We start from the raw sequence: 9,740 nt of genomic DNA on the forward strand, positions 1-9,740 counted from the left end.
CATGGTCCCTCTGGATGCCCTCGTCTTATTCGTGCTTTCCACACCCTATCCTGCTATCCTGACGTTGCCATCTGCAGCTGGATCTCTCCATCTCCACCTGAAAATGTAGTGAAAATCTCAAAACCGGATTCTTGCTTCTGATCCCAATCTGTCCCTGCCCCAGCAGTATATCTGCCTTCCAACGAACGCTACCCACGCAGCTGCCCGAGCCAAAAAGCGAGGTGTCATCTTCTCTGGCTCCCCCTCTCCCTGCCACATTCAACCCAACAGCCCCCTTCTCTCTACCCCAAGTCCCCCACCCCCACCCCGGGGCTCCTGCCTCTAGCCCTGCTCTCCGTCTCTGCTTGCAGCACCCCTACCTCCCCAGAGGGGCCCCCAGGCCGCGACCTCCGCTCCAAGGCCACCCTGGCCCGCCCTCCCCGCCGCTCCGCCCTTCCCACGGCTCAGCCTCGTCTCCGCCCGCCCCCTCCCTGCGGGACCCGGAGTCTCTGCTTTCTCGCCGACTCGTTCTTTCGTCGCGTGAGGGCGCTCGCGGGGCGTCGGACGGAGCGGAGCTGGGCTGGTCGCCGGGCGCAGACGCGGGGCTGCGGGGACGCGCTTCCCCAGGACCCGCCCTTGGGCAGCGGCCTCAAGACCTCGGGGCGCCGGGGTCGGTGGGGGGGGGCCCTCGGGAGGTGCAGGCGGCCCCGCCGCTCTTCGGTGTCCCCCGGGCCCTCGCGGAGGGACTTCCTGGCGAAGCAGCCGGTTTCCCAGACCCCCGGAAGCTGCGCTGAGAGCGGCCCCTTGCAGCTTGGCGCGCGCAGTCACGGCCCTGGGACATGGACTCCTAACCCTGCCCTCGCCACGTGCCCAGGGTCAGGACGTCCTTCCTGGGGTGGTCACGGGGGTGGCCACCAGCCTCCCGGCGGCAGCGCCCAGCCCCGCCAGCCAGGTCCTCCAGCTCCTCTCCCCGTGCACTCGGCTCCCTTCAGCCCTGCCTGGCCGGATTGGGGAGGGGGGTGTCTCAGGATGCTGGGGCCTCACTCAGAAAAGGAAGATCCGGGTCGCACGCACCCAGGGAGGTGGCCAGGCATCGGAGCGACTTAGGCAAGGTAGGCACTGATGTGGAGAACAAAGGCTAAAGAAGAAAATTAAACTTCCTTATAACTTCGAGCCATTGACAAGTACTTGGGATGGGCAGAGTGACCTCCCTCTGGGAGCTTAGATGCCTCTATGTTAATTCTTTGCTGGGGTAAAAGGCAACCTTAGTTTGACATTAGCCCAACCTCCAGGATCCTGTAAAAACCCCTTGGAAACTTCCTTTATCTCTAACACACACACACACACACACACACACACACACACACACAAACACACACCTGCCAAAGGTATAGGTTAGCCGTCTTCCTCCAAGCATATGGCCCCTGGTATACATCTGAAGGGTCTCCCGAGTAAGGTTTTACTAGACAGTAAATGACCTTTTCCTAACAGCAGCAAGCCCCTCAAGGTCCTGAAACCTTGCTTCCAAATCCGTAGAGACTACCCTGTCCCTGACCCCCTCCCAACTTGAAAGTGTATGATCAGTCACCCCTCACAGCCCCAGTGCAGCTCTTCCTGCCCACAGGTCCTGTCTCCGTGCTTTAAAAAAAACTACCTTTTTTGCACCGAAGACACCTCAAGAATTCTTCCTTGACCCCAACATTTTCTTTTTTTTTTTTTTAATGTTTTCTTTATTTTTGAGAGCGCACATGAGTGGAGGAGGGGCAGAGAGAAGGGGACAGAGGATCTGAAGCTGGCTCTGCGCTGACAGCAGGGGGCCCAATGTGGGGCATGAACTCACGACCCACGAGATCATGACCTGAGCCGAAGTCAGACACTCAACAACTGAGCCACCCAGGCGACCCCCCGACAGTTTCGCATCAGGAACGTCTGAGCCTGTTTACCCATCTCTACAATGGGGCTGCCAGCGTAGGCTTCTTGAGGAGACCGGCAGAGCCCCAGGAAGCACCTGCCCGCAGCGCACTCCGTAGATTCCAGTGGCCCATAGAAGATAGGCGGCAAACACGTCCTGCTTCTCAGCTCAGGTTGGGGCGTGGGGACTCTTGGTGTCGGGGGTGGGCTTGGCAGGGGCAAAACCCTGCGTCTGACCCCAGCCCTTCCTGCCCGACCTGGGTGCTTGGGGTGACGGGCTGAGAGGGCAGCTCCCTTTCCCTCTCCTCCATCTTCGGGACCCTTCCTAGCATCGGGGACTAGCATGGGACACCCCGCTACAGGCGGGCGGCTGAGACGTACCCCGCTCTGCGCACGGTGGGCTGGATCCACCGGCTACAAATTGGAAGACTAAGGCAGGCTCCGAGTCCCGCCATCCTCTGCCCGGCCCGGTTCCCCGAGAGGCCCTTCCTGGAGACCCAGGGGGCACGGCCGGAGGGTGGCTGCGTCAGGGCGATGGGGGTCACGTCGGCACTCGTGCACAGCTGCCCCTCGGTCGTACTGCCCGACAGAGGTGACTCGGTCCTGGCGACCCTGGCCCCAGGCGGGTGGGCACCTGACACGCTGGGCGGAGAGCAGAGAGCTGGGTTCGTGGTGGCCTCCACCCCGTGACCTTTGGCTTTGCTTCAGGGACTTCTGGAGTTAAAATGGCCGGTTTGAATCTCTGCGGGGCCGTTTGTCGTCTGAGCATCTCCATAACCAGACGAATTTCCGGGAGTGGGGCACTGGCGCCTCCTCTTGGCTCCTGGACGGCGCGGCAGGTCCCCGACCTGGGCGCCTGTGGGCGCAGCTTCCCGGGGTGGGAACCGCGCCCAGGAACGCCACAGGAAGCTCAAACAGGCTGAGACCGTGGAGTTCCCGAATTTGGAAACTCTTTGGGCAAAAATGTGTCCGACTCGCTGCGTGATGCCGGGGTCGAGTGCAGGAAGTGGTGACGGAGGGGGCGGGAGGAAGAGGCCCAGGGAAGGCGCGATTTCCAGGCCCGCTCTGCTCTGCTCTGCTCTGCCCCGAGGGGAAGCAGTGCCGCCTGGGCCCTCCGGGGGCGGCCCCAGGGCCCTGCACCCCAAACCCTCCAGCTCGGGTTCTGGCTTCTCCTTCCACCCTCTCTCCTCCCCCCTCCCCGGCCTAGGCAACCGCTAGGTTCTCTGCCTTTGTTTCACGGTCTGAGTAACGTTAATTTACAGTCAATAGTCTTTTCTGGTTGTAAAATTAATACGTGGCTGTTGTAAACAATTTAGAAAATAGAGAAAACTATTTTAAACAGTTAAAATCCCTTTGATCCCCTTGCCCAGAGGTGCCTCCTGCCACCTTTTCCCGCCGCTTTCTGGGTCTTGCCTTTTTTGACTTGGAATTTTCATTGTTGCTCAAGTGCGGAAAGGGTTAGGTCTCCCTGGTGCCCATGCAGCACACAGCCTAGGGGCTCCGCCCGGCCTGGCCTGCAGCCCATGTGACCTTCAGCGGGCAATTCCCCTTGGGGATGGGGTCACACCTGGGTCAGGGCCAGTGTTCCCTCCCCCTGCTCCACCTCACTGTCACCCCACTCAGTCAGCTCCTGGGTGCCTTGCCAGAATGAGATCTCCCTCTCTCCTACTGTCTGTCATTCATCAGCCCCCAGTGGGCTGGGCACCTGGCCCTGACACCTGCCCTGCCCCCGTCTTTCCAGGCTCTTCTGAGAGCTTCAGGTACTTCATCTCAGCGTCCCGAGAGGCGGACCCTTCACCCCCACTGTACAGATAGAAAGACACCTTTCAGGAACTGGGCGACAGCCATGCAGCCACCAGCCCCGCGGGGACCCGGGACTGCAGCCCAGGCTTCCCAGAGCCCAGGCATGTGGGCCACCACTGCTCCCCTGCCCGGCGGCCTCCAGAAGCAAGACTGACCCGGGGGCCCCACGAGGGAGAGGTGCCGCTATTCCCTTGAGGGACAGAACAGGAAGGAGGAAGAAGACTGCTCCCCAGCCTGCAAGGTCTCCCCAGGTGAAGAAGGGTGAGATCTTTCCGGACAGGTCCTTCTGGGCTCTCGACTGGGGCCCACAACCAAAGGGGAGGGACGGGAAGCAGGTGGACAGAAATGGAGCACTTCATTGGAGTGCTCCCAATGGAGACTGGGAAAGAGGCTCCCAGCCCCAGCCGGATGCCCGCAAGGGTGATGTGGACCCAGGTGGGGCAGGCACACGATGGATCACCACCTCTGGGGTGTGGGGGGAGTGGGGGAGCCACTTGAGATGCCTCATTCTCCCCTGTGGAAGAGAGGAAACTGGAAACCGGTGGGAGAGGCCAGGGGAGAAGCTTTCTTCGGAGAGAAAAAAGGCCCCTAGGGTTCACTTCAGCTTCAGGTGCTCCCGATTCTGTCCCCCACCCCACCCCCAGCTCTGATGTTCTCATCAGCCTCCTCCCCAGCACCAAGTGCCTTCTGGGTGCAGGCCCGGTGGGGGCCTGAGGCTCAGAGTCCGGTCTGGGCTGTGTCCCCTGCTGATGATCAGACCACCACAGTGTGTGTTAGTGGGTCACGCAGGCCCCACCCCAGGCCAGGATCCGGATCCAGCAGGCTGGGCGCGGACCAGTGGGTCTGCATTCCTGACAGGCACCCAGCCGAGCACCTAGGCCGGGATTTTCAGGTCCTGGGTGTAGTCCCTCCTCTCCCACACACTGTCCTCTGTCCCCAGAGAGTCACTGGTCTAGAGCAGGGTTCTGCCTGTTTTTGGGTGCAGCTAAGCTCATTTACATACAGATGGTCTGTGGCTGCTCGGGTGCCATAGGGGTCGAGCTTCTGCTGCAGCCGTGTGACCAGCAAAGCCAAAGTCATGCAGGACCTGCTCCTCAGTCACCTTCTCAGGGCCAGGCGCTGTTCTGTGTCCCCACTGGCCTAGAACTCACCCAGGGATGTAAGGCCAGTGATCACTGTCCTCGCTGGCCAGCAAGGGGCCTAGGGCCAGAAGGGGCCGCTTGTCACCCAGCCACACAGCTAGTAAGCCACCGGGTCCTTGTCCCTCACCTCTACACGACTGACACGACACATTTGTGGGGGAGACGGCATTCGGGCTGGACCCTTTAGGATGGGAAATGCAGGGGCAGGTAGGGAGGGCTTCAGAACTGACCATTCAGGAGAGATAACACAGGTGAGTTCAGGGATGAGACAGGTCATTACATTTGGCTAACGCATGAAGCCCTGGTGGCGGAGGGAAATGGCAGCTTTCTGGTGTGCCGTGCCCGGGTGGCTCAGTCAGTTGAGCCTTCGTGGTTCATGAGTTCAAGCCCCGCGTTGGGTTCTGCACTGACAGTGCGGAGCCTGCTTGGGATTCTCTCTCTCTTTCTCTCTCTCTCTCTCTCTCTCTCTCTCTCTCTCTCTCTCTCTCTCCCCAAAATAAATAAATAAGCTTTTAGAAAAAAATAAAAGAAAGTGAGCCTGCTAGAAACCTTCCCAGGGAGTCTGGCTGGAAAGAGGTGTGAGAAAGTTTCTCACATGTTCCTCCAAAATCTCAGCCTGCCCTGAAAGCCACCTTCTGGGGCAGGGCAGGGGCAGGTGCTGCCATGCCCAGTGGCCCTGGAGGCCTCGGTGGCCGTGCCTTCCTCTGTATCCTTCCTTCATGCTCTCAACATTCGGGGAAGCCAGGTTCTCATTTGCACTGCATTTCCAGGAGGAAATGGAGGAAAGAATTTAATTCCTATCTATTACATGCAAAGAAACCAATGCAGAAAAAGCAAATTGTTTCCCCCCAGGTTCAAAAGTTAAAAGGTAGAAGCAGAAAATTCAACAAGAAAAAATTTCAGATATAGACACTCCCTCAAAAAAAACCACCAAAAACCAAAACAAACAACAACAACAACAACAAAAAAAACTTGCTATAATTGTATTGGAAGCTCCATATCGCTGGGAACTTGTCTCTGTCATCTTTTTATGATTTGCTACTTTACGTTTATTGGGCACCTGCTGTGTGTGCCTGGCCCTTTGTGGGATGCTTTCACATGTCTTCATTTGTCCTCACAATGAAGGGAAGGGGTGAGGGAAACTGAGACCCAGAGAAGGAAAGGGATTGAGTGTCGAGAGACTACTACCACTCCCAGTGGCTTGTCTGTTGGACCCCAAGTGAAAACTGCTCTCTTAGCTCAGCATACATGCCCCCAAACTAGGCCCCTGGGGCAAGAGGAGCTTAGAAGGCAATCATGAAAACTGAGTCAATTAACATAGGGTCAGAAGGTGCAAAGTTGCTTTGACAAAGGCAGCACAGACTTTCAGTGAGCACACGCTACTAAAGATGTCCACAACTGGCTATATTTGGCATTGGTAGAAACCATAAACTGAACAGGAAATGGCAATTTGATAAGCATCATAAGGAGAGGAATGACCCTGGGACCTGGGTTAGGGCTAGGTGGCCCCTTTGACCTACTGGAGCCCCATGGGTCAGCCTGGTATTCGTAGCGAAAGGAGAAATTAGATTCTAGGGGCCTGGGAAGGCATTATGGCCTGTTGTGGTGATGAGGATGTTAGTTCCTCACACCCCTGCCCATCCCTCACATCTCTGTAGAACAATAAACAGTTTCATTTTTCATCCAGGCTCAGTACTTTTATTATTCTAACCACGTAAATGTGCACTGCTGAGCCAAGTGGACATTCTATAATTACATCTTCTTCTTTATGCAACTTTCTGGTTTTCCCCCAGAGTTGATCATTGCTTAACTTTTTCTGGCTCAATTTCCTTTGAATTTAGAGCCAAACTCTTCTGCCCTCCAACAGGTTTTCGGCGTCAAGCCTGTTGGTTAATCTTTCTGTTCTGATGAGTGTTGAGCAGCCCCCTCAAGCTGTCCTTCCTTAAGGTGAGTTAGGAAACCAGGAATGCTTCCCCATGGAGGGAAGCTTGACGTGAAGGTAGTAGTTGGGTGGTAAGTGGGGATGAGGGTACCTAGGCCAGCATTCAGGACAGTAGGTGGCTAGAAATGACTCTAACCTCTCAAATATCTTCCCTACTTTCTATGCTCACCTGGCTGCCCCAGCACCTATGTGGCCTGGATTACAGTAAGCATCTCCATTGCCCTGGCAGAGTGACTTTTTGCCCGTTTGTAAGGATCTGTGGGAGATCCAGTGAGAGAACTATCTGGAGCACTTACGAGGGCAAACACTGTTTTCCGCTCTGTTCTTCTCACCCCCACTGGAGCGTGCTTGCCTCCAGCCTCTGCAGCTGTCTCTGCTGGCTCCTCCAACCCCTGCCTCCCCCACAAAAGGAGCAACAGCTGAATCAACATTGCAGAAGGAAGTTACTGGTGGGAAGAAATTAAAAAGAAAACAAAAGCAAGGATGGGGGAAAGGTCAGGAAAAGGCAAGAGCTGGGCCAGAAGGAAGTTGGCAAAGGAGTGCAAGATAGGGGGGTGTGAGCTGGGAAAGAGTCGTCACAATCATGCTGTTGACCCGAATGCCATCATGACACCCTCTCGAGGGCCAAGCTTGCTTTCTGCCTTTTGAGTGCTGGGCGGTTCTTTCTCTGGTGCCTCCTCTGATGGGTGGGCCCCAGTTCTCACATCTTGCTCATCACACCCACACAGCATCGTGGGCTGTGGTGCCTGAGCCTCCAACCTTCTCCCAGCATCAGCTAAAATGCTGCAGCCCTGCCTGGGATTCACCATAAAAGGAGCCCGGAACCCTTTGCCTCACATTCTCCATCAATAAAACGTTTCCTAATCTTCAAACTCTCACAAAGGAGCCCCCTCTGGTCCTCTTGGTGCTGTGTGTCGTGGGGATGCTGCTGGGTGGGAAGTGGGGCTGGGGGTGCCCAGGCCAGTAAGGGGATGGAAACATCCTTCCTCTCATCTCTCCCTCCTTTCTACATCACTTGACTGTCCCCTGCCCCCAACCCCATGCCAGGACCACTTTGGCAGATCCCTACTCGTTCTGCCTTATACCACTGTGACGTGCTTGTCCCTGAACTGGACCGTGTCATTCTGGAGGGCACAGGCTGTGTGCTCAGTGTTAGGCCAGCCACCACGACCTCAAAGAGCACCTGAGGAGATAAAGTTGACTTACTGGAAAGTTTGGTGAAAGTGACTGCAAATGGAATGTATTGGCTGACTTAGGGGAGAAAATTATTCCCAGAATTCTGTTGTCTCATCCCTGGCCTCAGCTTTTTCCGAAATACAAAGCCTCGTCTCCTCTCTTGTGCTCGCGCCCCGCAAAGGCCTCCAGGGTTTGGGTCATCATGTCCTTGGTTTCACACTGTTATTCTTTTTTTTTTTTTTTAATGTTTATATCTGAAAGAGAGAGACAGAGGGCAAGTGGGGGAGGGGTGGAGAGAGGGAGACACAGAATCCAAAACAGGCTCCGGGCTGTTGGCACAGAGCCCGATGTGGGACTTGAACTCACGACCCGAGCTGAAGTCAGACGCTTAACCGACCGAGCCACCCGGGTGCCCCAAAATATTTTCTAATTTACCTTGAGGCTTCCATTTCACCCACAGATTACTCAGGAGTCTGTTGTTTCTGGGCACCTGGGAGGCTCAGTCAGTAAGCATCCGACTCTTGATTTCAGCTCAGGTCATGATCACAGGGTCATGGGATTGACCCCATGTTGGGCTCCATGCTGAGCGTGGAAACTGCTTGGGATTCTCTTTCTCTCCCTCTGCCCCTCTCCCCAACTTGTGTTCTCTCTCTTAAAAAGAAAAGAAAAAGAAGTGTGTTATTTCTTCAGAGATTTTTCTAAATCTTTCTGTTGCTTATTTTCTGGTTTAATTCCAGTACAGCTAGAGAACATACTGGGCACGATTTCACTTCTCTTCAATGTGTTCACATCTATCTTATGGCCCAGGAGACAGTTCTCCTGGGTGAATATGACACACATACATCCGCGACTGCTGGCTGGAATGTCTTCGGTCTTAACTGATGGTGTTCTCAGATCTGCGTGCTCGCTGCACTTGTCTGCCTTTTTTTTTTTTTTTTTTTTGTAGGCTTCACACCCATCGTGGAGCCCAATGCAGGGCTTGAACTCGCAACCCTAAGATCAAGACCTGAGCTGAGGTCAAATGCTGGATGCTTCACTGACTGAGCCACCCAGGCGCCCCTGTCTGCTTTTTATAACTGAGCGCCGAGAGGGGCATTGAAGGCTCCAGCTGTAAGTGGGCGTTCACCCCTTTCCTCTCAGCTCTCTAACGTTTCTTTGTGTGTTGTGAGCCCTGGTGTTAGATGTGTGCCTGTTTACAATCCTTACATCTCACTGGGTTGACCCTTTATCGTTAAGTACAGCCCCACCGCACAACTGGTGGTTTTCACTGCTGTGACGTCTACTTTGCTCGACAGGCACATAGTCCTTCCCGTTTTCTTCCGATTCGCATTTCCATGGTACAGCTCCCCCTCCCTTCTTCTCTCCCCACCCGCACCATCACACTCAGAGTGCGTTTTTTACAGCCGGAAGAGCTGGGACGTGTTTCAGAAACCCTATCTGCTGCTGTTGGCCTTGCCATCATTATATTTAGGCCATTTACGCTTAATGTAATTATTGGAATGGTTGGATTTGGATCTATTGTTTAAATCTTTGTTTTCTGTTTGTTCTCTTTGTTTTCCACTTTCCTTTCCTTCTCCTGCTTTCTTTTGGATCGTAGGAGTGTTTCTAGCTTTGCATTTTAATCTATCAGCTGGCTTCCTGACTAAGTGTTCCGCTGGCTGCTCTAGAACTTATAATATGTGCCTTATACACTGCATTATCTACTCAAAAATTAGTATTTTACCACATCTGGGGGAATGTGGTAGAACTTAAAAACCATGCGGATTCCTTTACTGCCATCCTTTTGC

General features: G+C 54.9%; 1 long non-coding RNA gene across 1 annotated transcript; it reads left to right on the plus strand.

Annotated features, from left to right (window-relative positions):
• The first annotated feature begins 1,813 nt into the window (after positions 1-1,813).
• LOC122230667 lies at positions 1,814-8,930 on the plus strand. The gene is made up of 3 exons (XR_006207703.1): positions 1,814-2,063; positions 3,632-3,944; positions 8,900-8,930. It is a non-coding gene; the product is annotated as an uncharacterized LOC122230667 (long non-coding RNA).
• Positions 8,931-9,740: the final 810 nt, after the last annotated feature.

Source organism: Panthera tigris, chromosome C2 (genome assembly GCF_018350195.1).
Source record: "Panthera tigris isolate Pti1 chromosome C2, P.tigris_Pti1_mat1.1, whole genome shotgun sequence".
Taxonomy (NCBI): Eukaryota; Metazoa; Chordata; class Mammalia; order Carnivora; family Felidae; genus Panthera; species Panthera tigris.